The sequence below is a fragment of the Panthera leo genome, chromosome C1 (assembly GCF_018350215.1).
Source record: "Panthera leo isolate Ple1 chromosome C1, P.leo_Ple1_pat1.1, whole genome shotgun sequence".
In the NCBI taxonomy this organism is placed as follows: domain Eukaryota; kingdom Metazoa; phylum Chordata; class Mammalia; order Carnivora; family Felidae; genus Panthera; species Panthera leo.
This window is the reverse complement of record NC_056686.1, coordinates 98520430-98543301: the sequence shown is the minus strand read 5'-3', so window position 1 is coordinate 98543301 and position 22872 is coordinate 98520430. Positions and strand designations below refer to the sequence as shown.

The window sequence follows — 22872 nt, the reverse complement described above, 5'->3', positions numbered from 1 at the left end:
CCTGTATGGCTTACAACTCTTTACGGAGGTGAAAGAATCATCACGTCAAAAACCAAAAGCCAAGAGGACGATGTGATGTGTTATAACCCAAATCACGGTTAGCTGAGTACATTTCACCTGCTGGCTACTTGTGGTTCTAGGAGCTACCATCGATGAACATAGTGTGACCATTACTATCACTGGGCTATGAATACTAATTCTGGGGGTGTCTGGGTGGCTCAGTCGGCTGAGGGTGCCACTTCAGTCAGGGTCATGATCTCAGGTTTTGAGTTCAAGCCCTGTGTCTGGCTTGCTGCTGTCAGCGCAGAGCCCTCTTTGGGGTCCTCTGCACCCACCCGCCTGTCCCATGCTCGTGCTTTCTCTCTCTCTCTCTCTCGCTCTCAGAAATAAAAACATTAACAAAATGTATTAATTCTGGCCCAGGTTGCGCCTGACCACACGTGTACCGATGCCCGGCAGGTGCAGAGAGGAGCCAGGTTATTTCTTGGTCCCAGATGGGCTCCAGTTTCATCCACGGCCCCAACCAGCCCTGGCCCTCTTTGATGCTTCATTGTACTGGCAGCTTCCATCCCGCTGGCTGCTCACGCTTCCTGTTGGGGGATTTTCAGCAACACAGCTGCAGGTAGATGTTGTGGTGCACGTGACTTTATTTCCCACCCCCCCATTCGAGGTTTTTTTCCGTCCATCCCCAGAATAATCCCTGTTTGCCCATTTTTCTGCCCAAGCTTTTAACTGTTTAGGTCGGTTTTTTTCTCTTTTCGCTCCAAAATGTTACTGGGTGTTGAATTTCACATTTCACACTGTTAAGTCTGTGAAATGCATTCCCATAAGGACCCCCACGACTCCCAAGTCTTGAGTGGGACACCTGTGTGAAGTTCTGTACCCTGGTCTCTGCTCCACCCTCATCCAGCCACTGAAGTAGATGGAAAAAGGCTCTTCCCTTTTTCACAGAGCGTGATGATAAAGATGCCATGGAGGCTTTCCCCAGAGCCACTGGCTCCCTTACTAGGAGAAGGGGAAGCCTATGATACCACTACTGGAGATGTAATCCTTTGGTCTAATTCAAGCATTTCCTCTAGTTAAAATGAATCTTCCTAAGAGGGGTCACTCCAACATAAATGAGTCACCTGGGCCTTCTAAGGAGGCTTCTGAAGAAGTAAAGGATGTCGGGAGATCATGGTATAAGTTCCAGAGTGGGACCGGTGGGGCTATATGGTGGGGCCAGGGCTGGAATAGGGTTGAGGGAGGCGGATGGCATAGGCAGGAACCATATGTTCTCGACTGACGAGCCTCCCACTGGTGCTGAGGGCTGGTCCATCCCAGGTGTGCTGGCTTCTGGCTGAAGCAGGGTCCTGAGACCAGGTGTGGGGCCTGCTCGCCCTTCCTGGGCCCTAAGTGACCTCAAGACAACTGGCCTCGGTAGGAGTCTCGGATTCTGCAAAATAATCAGCTAACCCAATGGGGGAGGAAGAAAAAAACCTGGGCTCCCTTGGTTTGGGGAGTTTATTTTATTTCGGTTCTCTTTGTTCAACTGACTGGTTGCTCATGAAAGTGACCAAGTGTGTCACTGAGCGGCCTGGCTGCTTTGTGAAGAGTCACACATGAACGGTATGACCGGTTCTTTTGTTCTCGAGTAACCACAGCCTTAAAAACCAGTCTCTCTGTCAGTGCACAAGCGGGGCCTCTGGGCATATGGCCTTGTACCCAGGAAGGCCGATGCCGGGGTAGGAGAGGCCCAGGGTCCATTTTTGAAGCCCCTCTTTGTCAGCTGGGGGACCCTCCATGCCCTAATCTTTTCACCTGCAGATGGGGATACAGTGACACCAAGCTGGTAGAGTTATTTAAGGAAGAATGATCCTGCACATGAAGGGCTTACATAGTGCCTGGCAAATACTAAGCATCCAGTAGATGCCAGTTTGCTAGTTTTAATCCTAGGGGAGGGCCAACAGGCCAGGTATTTAATAACTAGCATGTTGACAATCAGGAAGATGTACAGCCTCTTTCCAACAAGCCGAATTTATCCTCAGAGTAGTTCCAGGGAAGAAGACACAGCTACGCATAAGGGCGGAGCGGGGGGCAGAAGGAAGAAGGTCTCTCTCCACGGTGTCCTACAAACTACCCTGCAATGTAGGAAGCCGCACCTACATTGAGTGTGGCCTTCTGGGGGAAGGAGCAAGGATTGGGAATTTGGAGAGCGCTGAGCCAGATTGATTTCCAGTCCACTGCTCTCAGGAAAAGGATTTGTGTCCTCAACGCACATACAGGTGTATGGCCTCAGCGACTGTACATTTACATGCACACACACGCACACACATTCACTCACTTCAGGCTGGAACACCATTGCATCGAGTGTATTTTTTTCTGGTCTTCCTTCTTATCTCTCACATCCTTTGCAGTCCATTTGGGCATAATTATTATTGCTTTGCTGGCTCGGTTCTGCAGCTCTCTAGAGTGCAGCAGATGTCGACAGCTCTGAAAGATCCCATGCTATTACACAGCAGAACAAATGAGGATGTCAGAAAAGGCTCTTCAGTCTAACAAGAAAACAGAGGAAAGAGACAAAAAGAATAAAGCCTTTGGAGACCAGCAGACTCGCTCTGATTAGATCTTATGCTAACATGATGCCCACTCTGCGTACTAACAGTGATTTAATATGTTTAAACGATACAGGGGAAATACGTCTTGGGGAAAAAAAGAGAAAGGAGAATTCCTTCCCTGGCAGGCATGATTAAGATGGTGTGGGCTCCCTAGGAACACACAACTGCAGCGTGAGACTGTGGAGTGCTGGCCCAAGCATATTTGCCTACAATGCCTGACATGGTCTCGTTATCCTGGGCAGCCACTGTTTTCCCCAACACACAGGGGCCCCACGGGATGCTCTGAGGGCTTAGCCGGCCGGTGCGTGCTGGGGTGGCGGCCTCACTGCGGGGCCATTGTTCCTTCTCCTGACATGGGAAGCCGAACTTTAAAAGCATTTTATATATGGGGCCACAAGTCCACACACCTTAAGCTTCCCAGAACAAAGATACAAGATACTCTAGAGTTTTGGAAGTGGGGGAGAGAGAAGTCTCTAATCAAATGGACGTACCAAAGTCCATGTATTATAGATTGTATCATGCAATTTACTAACTGAACAGCTCTCTGGTTCCTTTCTCTGAACCTATTTACTCATTTCCTATTTGTAGTCCTAACTATTAATGTAATAGTTCTTTCACCAGACCGCAGCAGAACAGGGGAGAGAGGATTCAGAAGGGCCAACTTTGGGATAGCAAAGGCAGAGTGAACGGTATATATGCAGCTATTCAAAAAATCCTGACAGTATCAGCTATCTGATAAGTTGGCTGTAAATGAGAAGACACAAACACCACAAGGAAGTAGAGAGCATTATATGTGTTTGTTTCCTTATTTGTTCTTAAATCCTTCCACAGTGGGTCTGCCTGGCAGCTTTTGTTATATGGATAAAGAGTATAGCACATACTTCAAAAATCCCCAAAGAATAGAAGTTTAAGAAAATAAATAAATAAATAAATGAAATGAAATGAAATGAAATGAAATGAAATGAAATGAAACAAAATAAAAACTCCCTGAAGGGGAACAGGTTATCAGCATTCATTGTTGAAATGCAATAAATCAAAAACCACAGGACTTGCCCCGGTGCCTAAAAATGCCCCGACTCCCTAGTCCAGATGTTAGGACTAGTCCAGAAGCAGAGATGGCCTCAGTAGGAGGAGAACTCAAAAGGTCACCTGGTCCAGCGTCTGCTTCTGACAAGTGATCAGTTGGCCCGTGCTGTATGCCATCTAGGGACACTCCCTCACAAGATGCCAGTCCATCGTCAAGAGTGCTCAAATTATTAGAAAGTGCATTGTTACTTGAACCTAAACATGCCTCTGTATTTTCACCCCCTTGGCCATGGCTCTGCCTTCCAGGACTCCAGGAAGGAACACTTGAAGCCTGTTATACATATGAAGGCAGGGATCCTAACACCCGCCTTCTTCCTTGCGTCCCTCCCACCATGGCCCAGCTTGCCTTTTCTCATCCCATATGTCTATGATCTCAAGTCTTCAACTCTGTCTGTGTAGAGATATTACTTTTATAAGGTGACTGGATATACCAAGGTATAAGGTATATCAGCTCTATCTAGGTGTAAGCCAAAGGGCCCAAAGGCAGCCTGGAATGGTGGTTTAGCACAAGGTGGGATCAGAACACCATGTTCATGTCCCGGCTCTTCTATGCGACTTTGGACACGTTACTCAGTCTCCTCGAGCTTCAGTTTCCTTATCTGTAAGATGGGGTAATAGTAGCCCCTGACAGGATAGTGAGACTGGATGAGAGAATCCACAGAAAGATGTTTGCCATATAGCAAACTGAAAATAAGAGCCATCATTTTGGAGGAAGAAAGGTTATTGCCTCTCTTATATTCTACCCCCTTCCCGTTACAGTCCAAATTTACGGTGCAACAGTGATTCGTTTTGAGCCGATAACCAACTGAAACATCTCTATCATTTCCACGTAGGCTACTATCAAAGCGCATCTGCTGCTCATTCCATCTTAGTTGTTTGTTTATTTTAAACAAGTGCAGGACTTTGCATTTATCCCCATTAAACATAATCTTATTAGATCTGGTCCATTGTTTCAGTCCGTCAGATCTTTTTTGCATCCCAATTGTGCCATCCAACTTATGAGCTAGCTCTTCCAGCTTTGTGTCACCCACAAATTTTATCACCAGGCCATCAACGTCTTCATCCAAGTCATTAATAAAAATAGTTAACAAGGCAAGACGGAGGCCAGAAACCTGCAGTATGAAAGATCCTTTTTCCCGATCGTCATCAATCTATTAATTAGTACTCTATATTCAATCAGTTCTTCATCTACCTGATCCAGCTACCTTCTGCTCCTGCCCAGAGGTGCATCTCGTCTGTCTTCAAGGACAGGGACTTTAGCTGTCAAAAGGACTGCTGCAAACGCATTCTATTTACACAATACCCAAAAACCAGTCTAGCAACTCTCAGAAAGAAATGTGGTACGTCCGGGAAAATGCATTGACTCCTTGCTTCTCACCTGGAGGCAATGTCCAGCTCGCGTGACCAAAGATCATCCAAACTGCCCATTTTTTTTAAAAAGATCGTAACTTTCCAGTGGCTGGGCTTCTAGCCCCTTCCCTCAAAGTCTCAGCTCTTCAAAGCAGACAAGTCTCCTAGAAGTTAATTTATCTGGCCAGGCCCTGGGATCCTGAGCAGGCCTTTAGAACATTCCTTATTTCTTGCCTGGGTTTCCATTTTCTGTCACCAACATCTGTGGGAACCTTGCCTCTTCCAACTTGAAGTTTCTTTCCTGGATAGGGAATATGAAAAGAACATAAATGCTGCGAGCGCCAATAACAGTATTGATCAAGCCACGGATGTGTTTTTGTCCCTTGCCAAACATAACTAACAACTTTGTTTGAGAAGTCTGGGTGTCTCTTAGCAGCCCCAGGAGCAGTACCAGCAAAAAACTAGATGGCTCACCAGAAGCCAGCTTGTAATGGCAGTAGTACCAAGAGGGATCTGTCCCAGTCACTGGCTTCCTGACTGTCCCGTCTCCATTTCTCACCCTCAGATTCTGATCCAAAACTTTCCACTATGGCTGGAGACAAACAGTGCTTAAGATCTTGGAATTCTAAGCCCATCAAATGTTAACACACACTCCACACATGGCTGGTGCAGATCTATAAGGGAGACACAGTAGTAATTACCTCTTAGAGTGGCTGTGAAGATCACATGATATAATGGCTTTAAAACTGCCTGGTCCAGGGGCGCCTGGGTGGCTGGTTAACCGTCTGACTTTGGCTCAGGTCGTGATCTCACCATTCGTGGGTTCGAACCTCATGTTGGGCTCTGTGCCGACCGCTCAGAGCCTAGAGCCTGCTTCAGATTCTGTGTTTCCCTCTCTCTCTGCCCCACCCCTACTTTCACTGTGTCTCTCAAAAATGAATAAACATTAAAAAATTAAAAACAAACAAAAAAGTGCCTGGCCCATGCGGGGTCAAATAGTGGTCCTGCACTATTAGCTTCTGGTTTCTGTCTTGTTCTTGTCCCCATTTGGTTCTACTCTTGTCACCAGTCCTTGGCCCCTTTCAGCCTGTACTAGATCTGTCTCAAACTTTAATTTTCGACTTGCCCCTCACAGACTGGCTTCCCCTTCCTTGTCCCTCAGCCCCCGCCCCCACACACTGGCTTTTCACAATACCTCTTTTACACTGAAAATCCCTTGCTGACTCTACTTCTGGAGGGAGATACAGATCAAATATGTGTGCAAAATCCTACCCCTACCTGGAGAGTCGAAGTTTCCATTTATGACAAGTCCCAGGGAATAATAACAGCCTTCAGAACTTTTTCACAAATCTCAAAGGTTGTAGTGCTTGGGATCAAATCCTGGCTTCCTCATTTTTTAACTGTGTGACCTTGGACAAATCAGTTTGCTGTCTGCGTCTCATCAAAATCAAATCCTGGCTTCCTTATTTTTAACTGTATGACCTTGGACAAATCAGTTTGCTGTCTGGGTCTCATCTGTGAGGTGGGTATCATAAGATAGGGTTGTTGGGAGCATACACTGTTTAGCATCGCGCTTATTACAAAATAAATGCTCAGTAAATGTTAGCTGTTATTATCAGCCTCATTAGCACCAGCCGTCCCCACTTTACATTTCTTGTTAGTATCCATCTTCTTAATAGATTCTTGTAATTCTAGTGGTTACGTCCACTAAATTTCTGAGCTCAATAGCGAGGTCTCCAGAAACCACATGGATCATTCTACATTATGCCTTCCCTTCTATGAGAAAAGGTATCTAAGCTATCAACTACAAAGCACAATGAAAATGATAATTACTGTATTACTACATTTTGAGATCAATTTCAACCACATTTGGATTTGTAGAGTTCATACCCATCCTTCTGTCTTCCTGGAGTTCTTTCACAAACTGTATGGAGCCATGTGTTTGCATGTTATACCATGAGTTAAACTTGACAGTAAATCCATGTTTTAGTCATAACCCTTCCCTTGTCCCAATCTTCACCATTCGTTAATAACTTAATTCTTATACTTACTGAACTTCTGTTATGTGGCAAGCCCTGCCATACATCAACTCTAAGGTGTAATTCCCGTCTTCCAGAAACTAAGTTAAGTGGGAGAGAATTCTGTTTCAGGTTAGCATGTAAAAGATTGCAGCACATCTTCATTCCCATAGGAATGAAGAAAAATGAAGAAAAATTTGGGTAACACAAAAATCATACAGAGTATATTTTCTGGCCACACTAGAATTTAACTAATAACAAATTTAACCAATAACAAAAAGAGATCTCAAAAATATTAGAATATTTAGAAATTGAACAATACTCTTCTAGAGAAAAAAAAAAAATCTCAAGGAAAAACACATATATATCATGCCCAGGACAGAGCCCACCACGGGGCTTGAGTCCATGACCCGGAGATCAAGACCTGAACTGAAATCGAGTCGGACACTCAACTGACTGAGTCATTTGGGTGCTCCCCAAGTTTTCTTCTTAAGAAGCTAATAAAGGAATGATAGACTAAACTCAAAGTAAATAGAAAAATAGCAAATAATAAAGAGTGAAAATCCATGAAATAGAAAACAGATAAACAATGGAGGAAATAAACAGCAAAAAAGAAAAAAAAGAATTTTTGAGAAGATCAATAAAATTGATAAATCCCTAGTTAGATTGAACAAGGAAAAAATAAAGAGAAAATGCAAATGACCACTATGAAGAATGAAAGGAAGGATAGTGCCTCAAATCCTACAGAGCTTTTTTTTAAACTTTAAAAAATATTTACTTTTATTTATTTTTATTTTTCAAAAAAAAAATTTTATGTTTATTTAATTTTGAGAGAGAGACAGAACACAAGCAGGGGAGGGGCAGAGAGACAGGAAGACACAGAATCCAAAGCACGCTCCAGCACAGAGCCCAATGACGGGCTTGAACTCATGAACTGAGCCAAAGTCGGACGCCTCACTGACTGAGCCACCCAGGTGCCCCAATCCTACAGATCTTAAAAGAAAAATAAAGGGATATTCCAAACAACTTTATGCCAACAAGTTTGACAATGTGTATGAAATGAATAATCCCTTGAAAAATACAATTTTTCAAAATGGGACACAAGAAGAAATAAATGACCTGAAATCTGTTAAAGTTGAATTCACCATTAAAATTGTTTCCCCCACAAAGAACACTTCTGGCCCACATAGTGCTAATGGTAAATTCTATCAAACACTTAAGAAATAATGCCAATCTTAATCTCTTACAGAAACAAAGGAGGAGAGGTTACCTCTTGACCTTCTTTAAAAAGCCTAGTATTCCTAATCATATTCCTAATACCAAAATCTGACAAATGCACTACAAAAAAATTACAAACCGATATTCCTCATGAACAGAGATGCAAAAAGCCTTAGCAAAACATTAGCAAATCAAATCCATCAATATATAAAAGGGATAATATATCATGGCCAAGTGAGGTTTATCACAAATAAATGCAAGGTTGGGTAAAGCAAAAACAAAAACAAAAACAAAAACAAAAACAATGTAACCCATCCCATTAAAAAACAAAGGAGAGAAATCACATGAACATCTCAGCAGGTCCAGGAAAAGGATCTCACAAACCTCACCATCACTTCATGAGAAAAACTCTAGGCAAATTCGGAATAGAACAGAACTTCCTTAACCTGATAAAAGGCATCTATAAAAACCTATACTTGGGGTGCCTGGGTGGCTCAGTCGGTTAAGCGTCCGACTTCAGCTCAGGTCACGATCTCACGGTCCGTGAGTTCGAGCCCCGCGACGGGCTCTGGGCTGATGGCTCCGAGCCTGGAGCCTGCTTCCCATTCTGTGTCTCCCTCTCTCTCTGCCCCTCCCCCGTTCATGCTCTGTTTCTGTCTCAAAAATAAATAAACGTTAAAAAAAAAAAAAAAAACAAACCTATACTTAACACTACAATGGATGATAAAACATGGACCATGTTCCCTCTAAGGTCAGAAACAAGGTAAGGATGTCTACTCTCACTGTTTCTAGTCAACATGGTATTTCTCTCCATTAAGAGTCCTGAAGACTGGGAGAGACCAAGTTTAAATAAGATAAAGTTAGCTTTATTTACAGAGACACAATTTTGCATATAGAAAAATCAAAGGAATCTACCCCCAAATCCTACTGAAGCTAGTAATTCAGCAAGGTTTAAGGATATAATGTCAATATAGAAAATTTAATTATATTTCTGTGTATTACCAATAAACAATTGGAAAAGGAAATTAAAAGTCAATAGCATTTACAACAGAATCAATATCACGAAATACAGATCACTTTTTAAAAAGATAGGTGAGACATGTACACTTAAAGCTATAAAATATTGGGGTACCTGGGTGGCTCAGTCGGTTAAGCATCCGATTCCTGATTCTGGTTCAGGTCATGATCTCACGGTTTGTGAGTTCAAGCCCCTTGTTTGGCTCTGTGCAGACAGTGCAGAGTCTGCTTGGGATTCTCTCTCTCTCTCTCTCTCTCTCTCTTTCTCTCTCTGCCTGCCCCTCCTCCACTCACTCTTTCTCTCCTCAAAATAAATAAACATTTTAAAAAAACTATAAAATATTATTGAGAGAAATTAAGACAAATAAATGGGGAGAGATATACCATACTTACAGGGTAGCTGAATCAATATTGTAAAGATGGTGGTTCTCACAAAATTGATCTACAGATTAAATGTAATTCTAGTGAAATTCCCAGGAAGGTTTTTGTAGAAACTGATGAGTTGATAAAAAATAAAATAGTTGGAGGATTTACACAACCTGATTTTAAGTGTCACTATAAAGCTTTATGGGATTTTTAAAAGACTATTGTTTTTATGTTTCCATATAAATGTTAGTATTAACTCGTCAATTTCTGAGACAGTAAGTTACTGGTATAAAGACAGACAAATAGATCAATGGGGCAGAAAAAAATCCACAATGACTATCGAATGATCTTTGCCAGAGGTGCCAAAGCAAATCAATGTGGGAGGGACAGGCTCTTCAACAAATGGGGCTAGAATGAACTCAGCAGCAAAAAGAAACATACTATGGACACTTGAGACAATAGGAATGACCCCCAAATATCATGTGGTAGACTGGAAGGAGCCAGACACAGAGGAACACATACTTAGAATCAATATGAAGTCCCCACTCATGCAAAACTAGTCTGTGGGGATAGAAATCAGAATAGTGGTGGCCTCTGGATGGAGGGGGTGATGACTAGAAAAGCACACAGAGGAATTTTCTAGAATAATGACAGTGTTTTAGGTCTTATTTGGGGTGTCAGTTAAATGGGTCTTTACATTTATCAAAACTCAATGAATGGTACATTTAAGATTTATTCACTTTACTGTTATTATACTGCATAAACATATATTAAGGGGCGCCTGGGTGGCTCAGTCGGTTAAGCGTCCGACTTCAGCCCGGGTCACGATCTCGCGGTCCGTGAGTTTGAGCCCCGCGTCGGGCTCTGGGCTGATGGCTCAGAGCCTGAAGCCTGCTTCCGATTCTGTCTCCCTCTCTCTCTGCCCCTCCCCGTTCATGCTCTGTCTCTCTCTGTCTCAAAAAAATAAACGTTAAAAAAAAAAAAAAAAAATATATTAAAAAAAAAACCCTAGGCGCAGGATAAGGAGGAAGAAGACACACAAAGAAAAATTACAATATGATGTTGTAAGTGCAATGCTAGAGACACACACAGAGTTTTGTGAGAGACCATGGAAACACAAACAGTTTGAATGTGGACAAGTCTTGAGCTTACATCTATCCACAAGACAATTATACGTCTCTACCCCTCCTGGCATCCTTGCCAACTTGCTCGGAGAGAAGTTCATTCTCCAGTAGTTGAGTGAGGTCTTCACATCAGGAAACAATTGGGGGTGCCCCTGACTTTTGACTACTGGAATCTGGGACAGTTCACTGTGGTATGGTGAACTCTCCATACTTGGGGAGAAGGGGGAAAGGAGGAACAACCTAGAACCCACTTACCAGCTGTCAAATACTGGTTTTTCCTGTTTTCCTTTCCTGGTGATCACCCAGACATCCATCGGCGTTTCCAACACTGCAGCTTTATGAATCCCTCCAGCACCAAATATTCCTATTACCCACCCCCCCGCCCCCTGCCCTGCCTTTTTTGGTCCAATTTAACATCAAGATTCAAACTATGCAAATCTGTTGAAAAATCTGGCAATTTGCAAACAAAGAGAAAATGTATTGCCTTACACACCATATAGCAAAATAAAAACAGATGGATAGGAGACAATTTTAAATGAATATCGAGATGAATATTTGTCAGAGTTCTGGGTGGAAAAGGAAATCCTGTACAGATAACTAATCGAGGGAATAAGAACAAAACAATAGATTCCTTGACGAAAATACAAAACTTAAGTACATCGGAAAGTCATTACAATTTTTAAAAGCCTTACAACAGTCTGGCAGAAAACATTTGCTACAAATATTTCAGAAAAAAGGATTTATATCCTTCATTACTAAAGAAGGAAAGAGAAATACTGCCGTTACACTAAAAAAAAAAAAAAAAAAAGGTAGGCAATGGACAATATGAATGATTAACTTAGAAAAACAAAAGTTCACCTCAGGAATACCCAAACAAATAAAATAACCCTAGGATACCATTTTTAAATCTACTGAAATAACAAAGTGTTTGAAAAATGACGACACTCAAAGTCTGGTAACATCAGCATTTTTCCCCCCACTGTGGAGGGAGTATAAATTAGTACAGTCTTTCTGGAAAGCAGTTAGGCAGTCTTGCATCAAAAATCTTAAAAAATAGTCTTGTCCTTTAAGAATTCCACATGTATGAATCTATTGTGAAACAATCAGAAGGGTGAACACATTTTAGACACAAAGATGTTTAGTAAAAATGGAAAACTTTACCTAAATGAGCACAACGACTGAATTATGTGCAATTGACTGAATAAATTGTTGTATACCAAAATAATGGAGTATTTTTCAGGTTTTAAAAGTCTGTTTTAAAAACATTTTTGAGGAGCACCTGGGTGGCTTAGTCGGCTGAGCACCAACTTTGGCTCAGGGCATGATCTTGTGGTTCGTGGGTTCGAGCCCCACGTCAGGCTCTGGGCTGACAGTTCAGAACCTGGAACCTACTTCGGATTCTATGTCTCCCTCTCTCTTTCTGTCCTCACCTGCTCATGCTCTGTCTCTCTCTCAAAAATAAATAAACATTTAAAAAAATAATAAAGGGGAAAGTCTACAGAGAGGTAGAGAGAACACACTCCATGGGGTGAACTATAGCTCCAATTTCCCAACTGCATGGTGACCCTGGACAAGTCACTTTCTCTGGGTCTCACCTTCTTCATTATAAAGGAAGCATAGCAGCACCTACTCAGCTTACTTCCCGAGGAAGAGTAAATTAGCTGGATAGGCACTGTGAAATTTCTTTGTTCTACAAATCTAAGGAATGATTATATATCTGCTGTACACTGGCTTGTTACAATGTGAGGATTTAAGTCTTGGGTGACCTTATATTTCCTTTGCTGTGTGATTTTGGGGTGTAGGGCGTATCAGGTTCACAACTGAAAGCACTGTCTTGCTCATCACAAACCAGGCTGAATGGTGTGTGCCACCGTCAACACATGACCAGTAAAGCCACATAAAAATAAACACCGCAGACCAAGTCTCCCTCTCTCTGAGAAGGAGTCAGATTCTGGGAGTCATAGCCCTCTCCTTACCCCCTCTTAAATCATGGAATCTTGATTATAATAGGGGCAGATAGAGTAAGTGGATGTTGTTGCCAGTAAAGAATGCGATGGCTCATCTATTAAAGACACCGGTGACCATACTCTTAGAGAAACAGTTTTCTGCACCTTCTGTAGATGGTCAATCTGAACAACATTGAGATATCACCTGTATGTGGCAGCCATAACTGAGAAAACAGGAAATGCAAAAAAATTATACAGTGATTGAGGTTTATTTTGTTATGGTTGTTTCCCCTTAAAACCGAGAACTGCTATAAATTGCGGATAGTCAAGAGTTTATGCTTTAGGGGAGCCTGGGTGGCTCAATCAGTTAAAAGTTCGACTTCAGCTCAGGTCATGATCTTGTGGTTCGTGAGCTCGAGCCCCACATTGTGCTCTATGCTGACAGCTCAGAGCCTGGAGCCTGCTTCGGATTCTGACCTTCCCCCGCTTGTGCTCTCTCTTCAAAAAGGGATAAACATTTAAAAAAAAAAGTGTATGCTTTAGAGTCAGAACACTTTAAGATTGAACCCCAGTGGCTTACTTGTCTAGATGTGTGATTTCAAGTGCTCCCATCGGTCTGCACCTTGGTTTTCTAATCTGTTCATCCGAGTTATTTTCAAACTCATGGGGCTGTGCTGTGAATAAAGGAGAAAATGTATATAAGCACTTACCATCATGGCCAGCACAGAATATGTGCTCAGCAAATGAAAGCTAGAAATACTGAATAATGGCTGTTATCGTGATCATTGTTTTTACCAGAATATTTTTGCTTATATAGAAGTCAACTGCATTCGTATACACTAACAGTTATAAACTAGAAAGTGCAATTGAAAAGAAGACACCATTTACAATAACAATCGCACCACACACAAAATTAGGCACCTAGCAGTACACTGAACAAAGTATCTGCAACACCTCCATGAGAACGAAGAAAGACCTAAATGAATGGAGAGTTAGATCAGGTCATGATCTCACAGTTTGTGAGTTCGAGCCCCGCATCAGGCTCTGTGCTGACAGCTCAGAGCCTGGAGCTTGCTTCCGATTCTGTGTGTCTCTCTCTCTCTCTCTGTCCCTCCACTCTCTCTCAAAAATAAATAAATATTAAAAAAAAAAAGATTATGTGTTTCTAGTGGAGATACTGTCCAATATAATAGGACCTCAGAAACAGACCCTTGAATATATGGAACTTTGATATTTGAAAGACTTGGCATGGAAGGTCAGTAGGGGAAAAGAGACTATGTAATGAATTAACCTGGGGGAGAAAAAGAATATCTGTATGGTGGGGGGAAAAGTGAAGCTAATTCTTTTTTTTTTAATTTATTTTTTATTTTTTAAAATTTACATCTAAATTAGTTAGCATATAGTGAAACAATGATTTCAGGAGTGGATTCCTTAATGCCCCTTACCCATTTAACCCATCCCCCCTCCCACAACCTCTCCAGTAACCCTCAGTTTGTTCTCCATATTTATGAGTTTCTTTGGTTTTGTCCCCCTCCCTATTTTTATATTATTTTTGTTTCCCTTCCCTTATGTTCATTTGTTTTGTCTTTTAAAGTCCTCATAGGAGTGAAGTCATATGATTTTTGTCTTTCTCTGACTGACGAATTTCACTTAGCATAATACCCTTCAGTTCCATCCATGTAGTTGCAAATGACAAGATTTCATTCTTTTTGATTGTCGAGTAATACTCCATTGTATATCTATACCACACCTTCTTTATCCATTCATCCATCGATGGACACTTGGGCTCTTTCCATACTTTGGCTATTGTTGATAGTGCTGCTATAAACATGGGGGTGCATGTGTCCCTTCGAAACAGCACACCTGTATCCCGTGGACAAATTCCTATTAGTGCAATTGCTGGGTTGTAGGGAAGTTCTATTTTTAGTTTTTTGAGGAGCCTCCATACTGTTTTCCAGAGTGGCTGCACCAGCTTGCATTGCCACCAGCAATGCAAAAGAGATCCTCTTTCTCCACATCCTTGCCAACATCTGTTGTTGCCTGAGTTGTTAATGGTAGCCATTCTGACAGGTGTAAGGTGGTATCTCATGATTTGTATTTCCCTGATGATGAGTGATGTTGAGCATTTTTCCATGTGTCGGTTGGCCATCTGGATGTCTTCTTTGGAGAAGTGTCTATTCATGTCTTTCACCCATTTCTTCACTGGATTATTTGTTTTTTGGGTGTTGAGTTGGATAAGTTCTTTATAGATTTTGGATACTAACCCTTTATCTGATATGTCATTTGCAAATACCTTCTCCCATTCTGTCGGTTGCCTTTTAGTTTTGCTGATTGTTTCCTCTGCTGTGCAGAAGCTTTTTATTTTGATGAGGTCCCAGTAGTTCATTTTTGCTTTTGTTTCCCTTGCCTCCAGAGACGTGTTCAGTAAGAAGTTGCTGTGGCCATGATCAAAGAGGTTTTTGCCTGCTTTCTCCTTGAGGATTTTGATGGCTTCCTGACTTACATTTAGGTCTTTCATCCATTTTGAGTTTATTTTTTTGTATGGTGTAAGAAAGTGGTCCAGGTTCATTCTTCTGTATGTTGCTGTCCAGTTTTCCCAGCACCACTTGCTGAAGAGACTCTCTTTACTCCATTGAATATTCTTTCTTGCTTTGTCAAAGATTAGTTGGCCATACATTTGTGGGTCCATTTCTGGATTCTCTATTCTGTTCCATTGATCTGAGTGTCTGTTCTTGTGTCAGAAAAGTGAAACTAATTCTAAGTTTGTACCATACAGAAAAATATCTCTTGATAACTCAAGGACTTAAATGACAAAGACAATAATACCTTTATTTTTCTTTTTAGGAGAAATTATAGGTGAATATATAGATATAGATATAGATATAGATATAGATATAGATATAGATATATTTAACATTTATTTTTTATTTTATTTTATTTTTTTTTAATTTTTTTTAACGTTTATTTATTTTTGAGACAGAGAGAGACAGAGCATGAACGGGGGAGGGTCAGAGAGAGGGAGACACAGAATCTGAAACAGGCTCCAGGCTCTGAGCTGTCAGCACAGAGCCCGATGCGGGGCTCGAACTCACGGACTGTGAGATCATGACCTGAGCCGAAGTCGGCCGCTTAACCGACTGAGCCACCCAGGCGCCCCAACATTTATTTTTGAGAGACAGAGAGAGACAGAACGTGAATGGGGGAGGGACAGAGAGAGAGCGAGACACAGAATCCAAGGCAGGCTTCAGGCTCTAAGCTGTCAGCACAGAGCCCAATGTGGGGCTCGAACCCATGAACTGTGATATCATGACGGGAGCCAAAGTCGGACGCGTAACTGACTGAGCCACCCAGGCGCTCCATGAACATATATATTTTTAAGTTTATTTATTTATTTATTTTGGAGGAGAGGTGGGGGAAGGACAGAGAGGGAAAGAAAGAATCCCAAGCAGGCCCTGCACTGCCAGCACGGAGCCTGACACGAGGCTCAAACTCACAAGCCACAAGATCATGACCTGAGCTGAAATCAAGAGTTGGACGCTTAACTGACTGAGCCCTAGGTGAATCTATTTCTAATCTTGGGATAGGGAGAAAGTTTTAAACAGAAATGCTAACTATTAAAACTTGATGTCTTATTAAAATGAAGAAATTCTGCTCATCAACAGCCACCTTACAGGATGTGAAAGACAACTTACAAATTGGATTGGGAAAAGGTATTTTCAACACATGAATTATCAGGTTAATTATCAGGGGCATATAAAGAAGTCCTACATTTCAGTCAAAAAACATCTCCACCCCCCACTTCCCAAAATGGCACAGCCATAAACGGGCAGTTTACAGGAGAAGCAATAACATAGAAAGATGTTCACCTTGAGGGAAATGCCAATCAAATCCACAGTGGTTATTTTATACCCATTTAAGTAGCAAAAATTAAGAATTCCAACCTACTAAGTATTGGAGAGGCTATGAGTCCACAGGATTTTTTATACTCCACTGGTAGGAGTGTAAATGTGTACAAACTCTTCAGAAAGCAGTTCGACATTATCTTAAATGTCAGCCAGATACCTGCCCCATGACCCAGAAACTTCTAGATATATATCCAAGACAAATTACCGAACACATAAACATACAAGGGATGTTTATAGCAGCATTCTTCCTAATGGTAAAATCTGGAAACAACCCAAATCTGCAATTATTAGAATATACCACAGTGTATTTATCCATTCCCTTGGTATATTCATATAATCGAACACCATACAGCAGTGGAAGCAATAGATTTCTGTTACATGTAACAGTGTGAATGCTGTATTTGACCTCTGAGGAAATATGCCAAGGTAGGATTAACTGTGGGAAGTTTTCCTTAGGAGCAATGCTTGTGGAGAAAATGGGACGAAGTCTGGGGGAGTCACAGACTGCGATGCAAATATGACCCCAAGTGAAGGAGGAGGAAAGGAGGGTTGGATGGAAGGGATGTAGACTGTACTAGATCTGCAGACGATTCGGCAAGGTCACCTCGGTGTCCTTGAGCGAGCGTCAGCTGTCACAGGAGCCCTGTGTCTCCCAGGACTGGGGCTGTCTCAGCATCTCGACCACACTCAGTCATCAGCTGGGAGCAATGTCCTAGGGATCTGCAGGAATCGTGGTCTTGGCACAGCTCAGCAATGTTCACAATAGAGAGCGGAGAAGAGGGCCCTTGGTCAAGTACGCCTGCATTCTCATGGTCACCAACAGATCCCTTAACAATATAATATTGAGTGGGGAAAAAAACCCCAACAAGATTGCATTCAGGAGAATATCCTCTAATATAAAGAATAGTTAAAAAAAAGAAAAAAGAAAAACTACATGTTAAAAAAAGCAGGGGAATGACACACACAGGAGTCAGGACAGTGGGTGGGCGCCACAGAAGGACAGGATGGAAGACAAGTATGCAAGCTATTGTAATGTAAGCTATTGCCAACAGTTTCCTTCTCGTGTTGATGGGGAGAGGGCTCCTGCATTTTACTTCTATTACTTAAGAAAAACAAGTCAGCGAATATATACATGAAAACACGAATATGAACAAAGAGGGCCATGCATGGATCAAAAATGAAGAGTGTTTCATGAAAAAGAGATTATCATTAATCTAATTCTGTGACTCTGTCCAAAAATATTGCCTCTTTTCTCTCCTATGCTCTGATATGTTTCTCTATAATTGTTAGTGACTGAGCTGTTGATGGATGAGAGACACTGCCTATGTATCACAGATTAAATTATAAGTTTGATAGGATCTCCCCGATACGGTAATCTGGAACCTGGATGTCCCAATTTAGGATCTCTTTGATGGTGTGTTCGAAGTCCAGGTGCTAAAATAGGAGCAGCGAAAATAGTTAAATGGTAATAGCATTGCTGTACGTGGGCTTTCTCCAAGTACTAGTTGGTGATCTTCTCAAACTAGCGCCTGGCGTTCAGAATTCTAGGAGTAGAGACCTAGCCTCTAGGGCATGAGGTCCAAGGGAGCAGGGAGACGGCAAAAGATAAGAGACCACAGGGTTATCAAGAGGCACTATGGTACCACTGGTTAAAGACACAGACTCTGAAGTCAGACTCCCTAGGTCTGAATCCCAGTTCTGTCACATTTTCAGTTTGTCACCTAATCTCCGTGGGCCTTGATTTCCACACTTCCAGAGTAGGAATAACAGTACTTTCTCTGTAGTGTGGTTATAAAAATTAAATCACTCATTATACCCAAGATGCTTGAAACAGAGCCTGGGAAACTGTGTAAGTCAGAATGAGCTAGGTTATGGTACAGTAACCGGAAACTCCCAATTGCTAGTGTCTAACAAAAAAGTCGTATTCTCCAAGCATAGAAGGCCAAGTAGCACAAGGCGAGCAACTCTGTGCACAAGCTTTGGAATGGAACATCTCTGAGCCCTCGCACAGAGATTCATAAAGCCAGGGGGAGAACACTTACGGTACTCTTTTTTTTTTTTTAATTTTTTTTTTTAACGTTTTTATTTATTTTTGAGACAGAGAGAGACACAGCATGAACGGGGGAGGAGCAGAGAGAGAGGGAGACACAGAATCGGAAGCAGGCCCCAGGCTCCAAGCCATCAGCCCCGAGCCCGACGCGGGGCTCGAACTCGCGGACCGCGAGATGGTGACCCGAGCCGAAGTCGGACGCTCAACCGACTGAGCCACCCAGGCGCCCCACTTACGGTACTCTTTAACAGCTCTCTTTACCCAATAGCAGGAACTGCCCACTAAGCCCCATGTGGTTTCTGCTTCTAAGGTGAGGGTTCTGCTCTAGATCTCCCCATTACAAGATCAAGGTAGATAGAGCTTCCACTATTAGGAGAACTGTCAATTGCTTTGGCAAGGGAAAGAGACACTATGTGCAATGGTCTTAAAATTTCTTCTCAGATGTGTCACACATCTCATTGGCTGAAGCGGGTGACTGCTTCAAGTGGGCAAGGAACTGGGAGCCCACTACATTCCTGCAGGGAGGAGAAGCAGGATATCTGTGAACAGTCCAATGGACTGTGACATATCCGGTGCTAAGTGTTAGTTATTATAATTCTGGAAGATCTGCAGTGCCAGCTGAAATATGTTAATAGGATATCCGGGAGGAACCAGAAAGGCAGTTCAGCCTATGCACAAGTCCCTCCTCTACCAGTCTGCCGTGTCTCTAGTGACCATATTTTTTTAATGTTCGTATCACTAACACCTAGATAAATAACAGAGACATACACCAGGGACCAAATGACCAAAGAATAAAGAGTGACTTCTAGAGAATGCTCCTAAAGTGACTTTTCCTGGGCCAACTCCCAGATTGCTAGTTGAGGCCCCCATGTGGGTTTTCTAGGCTCCCTCAACCATGTATTTTCTGATATCAGAGTCCTGGAAGGAAGAGTCCCCTGGGTAACCATTTCTGCTCTATGGATCAATTGCTTCATGCTCTTTGCTGCCACTATTAACACAGCCACGTGAAAGATCTCCTGTAATAGAACAGAAGTGTGTTTGAAGGAGACAGAGGAATAAACTTTCTTTAGGTCAACAAACAAATTCACAAGCTCATTAATGGCATGTACATGACACAAGGCTCCAATCCAGAGACATGTGGCCACTCTGAGTGGAGCCAGTGGACTGCTTCAAAGCCTATGAGGTTCTTCTATTGACTTTGAATTAACCACTCAGGAACGAATAGATACCGTTTCTTCACATTTAGCAAACATTTCATGTATAATGATGACTGACTAATAACATGGTCCCTGTTTTCATGCAGTGCAGGGACTGTTTTCGGACCAGTGCAGGGGTTTCGAGGAGAGGACGGTCATCAAACAAATAAACACATAGATCAGTCTATAATTAAAACTGATATATATATATATATATATATATATATATATATATATATATACTTTGAAGGAAAAGGTCATCATTCTATGAAAACACGCAACAATAGGGCCCTATCTAAGGAGGGGGGAGGGAGTGAAAAATAGGGGGAGGGAAGGGGCCTGGAGCACAGTCAGAAGTGACCTTCTAAAAACAAAGTTGGAGCTGATATCTAAAAAATAACTAGGGATTGAACAAATCAAGTTTAGGGGTAAAAGGTGGTTTTAGGCAAAGAGTAATATAGGGGCAAAGGGTCTGGAGTAAAAAGGTGTATGGTAAGTTTTTAAAACTAAAAAAAAAAAAAAAAAAAAAAAGTTTCGGCCAGAATGTAGAGGTAGAGGGAGAGTAGTATAAGACAAAGTTGTGCTGCAGGTTATATTAAGAACTTGGTCTTTATCTCAACAGTCACAAAAAAGCCTTTGACAGAAGACCCTTTGGGAGGCTCTTTGGATGGGGGACCAGAGGGGAAGAACTTATATGAAAAAGCAGCAGTGACCTTCAGTACCTTAACTCTGGAGTTAGGGTTCCCTGCCGTCTCCTGCTAATGGTAAGGAGGGACAGTGGAGACCACCATTTGCTAGTGAGTTCCACTGAACACAAATCCTTCAAGATGTCTCTTTCAAAAAGTATTGTGTTCAAATAAGTTTTTGAAGTAGTTCTATACTACCTAGCACCCCTGGAGAGCCATAAAACACAGGAACTATATACAAGGTCAAGTCCTACAGGAAAGATCAACATTGCTCAGGCCAATATTTCTAAAACTTACTGATCATGGAGGCATTGTATTTTCAAATAAATCTGAGTTCCAACCTGTGGGGCTAATATTCAGTGAAATACTCTTTTAGGCTGGTGTAGACAGCTTGGGTTTATGCATGATCATAAGTAGCAGTTTAAAGAATAAGTAGCCCTCCCTGATTTGTGGGGTATATGTTCCAACATCCCTGGTAGATGCTTGAAACTGTGCATACTACCAAACCCTATACAGGTACTATGTCTTGTCCTATACATACATATCTATGATAAATTTTGTAAATTAGGCGCATTAAGAGTAACAATAACTAATAAAACAACAATTATAATAAATGATAATAAAAGGCATATGAATGTGTTTTTTCTCAATGTCTCTCAAAATATCTTCTTGTACTGTACTCGCCTTTCTTCTTGTGATGATGTGAGGTAAATGATGTAGACATTGTGACATTAGGCTACTACTGATCTTCTGACAATATATCAGAAGGAGGATCATCTGTTTGTAGACCACAGTTCACGGTGGTTAACAAACTGTGGAAAGTAAAACCAGAGAGAAAGGGCAACTACTGTAAAAAGGAAACCTTTCATAAACATGGATTTTTCAAACACAGATAGTAACAAGTAACCAGCCAGAAAAGCCATAACTGCCTCCAAAACACCAATGTGTTGAACCCCACAGTTGAGAACCACTGGGCAGGAGGCCAATAAGAAGAATGATGTCTGGCCAACCAATGGCTTAGGAACCCCAGGGAACCTATTGATTTCTCTATTGATTCCAGACTGATCTCTGACAAGTGTGTCAGAAGAAATCAACCAAAGGGCTCTGGAAGTGTAAAGCTTCAAGAGCATGGTCTTTGAGAGCCAACCTCATGGCGGTCTTGATCCATAAGCTGGGGTTGTGATTGCACAGGACTGCTTAGACTAAACCCTCTTTTTTCATTACTAAGTCTGTGAGGAAAATTAAGTCCAGGTTCCTCACAGAAGAAGGGCCAGAGCTTGTAGTTCAAGGAAGAAAGAATCAAGGATTGCATGGTGGACACGTGATGGTGGGTGCAGAGAACTGGAACAGAGGGCAAGCCTCGCAGGTCTTGGGCTGAATCACAAGAGGAAATGAGCACAACATGAAGAAAAGAGTGTCCAGGGCTGGAGGGAGAAGGATGTGGGAGCACCAGGCTTACCAATGGTTGGGGTGTTGGAAAGTGAAGGCTCGCGGAGAAAGGACTTAGGGACCCTGTAGTCCTAGTTGCTTGTCTTATGGATGGAACCCTCCAACCTTCCCCGTGGCACACAGCTAGAGAGCATATGAGCCCAGGCTTGAATGCCAGGCCTGTCTACGTCAGCCAAGTAGTAAGAGCAGTGGCAAGGCTGGCAACGTAGTATTAATCATTTAAATAAAAACCAGAATTAATCTCCCTGGAGCCTGAATTAAGTATAAAGAAAAATTTTTTGTGTTCCTTAAGAGACAGGAAGAAAGGCTAACATTTTTAGATATACATAAATCTGGGAAGAGAAAATAGGCAGTTCCTAAAATGAGACAGAATTTTTTCCTTTTTCCCATTCATTCAGAAAAATTTATATTCGCTTTTTTTGGTTCCAAACAAGATCAAGTAAACACAGGCAACCTCACCTCTCTTATTAACTACAACTAAAAACCTTGGGCAAAACCACATAATTGAACTTTCAGAAGGCTCTGACAGGTGGATGAGAGCACGCAGGGTGAGCAAGGATCACTGGAGTCAAGAAGAGGACGTGGTGGTGATTTCTGAGGCTTGTTTTGAGGTTTGTTTTCTGAAGGGGATGGGTCCTCTTTTTGCCCCTTATATATCCTGACCTGGATGTTAAAACAGCCTGAACTGCCAGTGGATGCACACAAACATACATACATAAGCAAGCAAGCCAGCCCCAGAGAAAGCCAGAGCATCTGGAAAGGGAGGACATGGCAGGACCAAACCCTACTCCAAAGCCCCAGCTTTCCAACCAGAACACTAGGAAGGGGAAACCCTGGGAGACAGAGGGTGCAGAGCGGGGTGGG

At 42.2% G+C, this 22872-nt stretch overlaps 1 long non-coding RNA gene across 1 annotated transcript in view; it reads right to left on the bottom strand.

Annotated features, from left to right (window-relative positions):
- Nucleotides 1-2335: 2335 nt before the first annotated feature.
- LOC122228503 overlaps nucleotides 2336-22872 on the bottom strand; it is a 109247-nt gene continuing 88710 nt past the window's right edge. Inside the window, exons 4-6 of the long non-coding RNA XR_006206621.1 lie at nucleotides 13303-13396; nucleotides 5062-5334; nucleotides 2336-2534 (exon numbers count right to left, since the gene is read on the bottom strand). This is a non-coding gene — a long non-coding RNA (uncharacterized LOC122228503). The remainder of the gene's footprint in view (nucleotides 2535-5061; nucleotides 5335-13302; nucleotides 13397-22872) is intronic.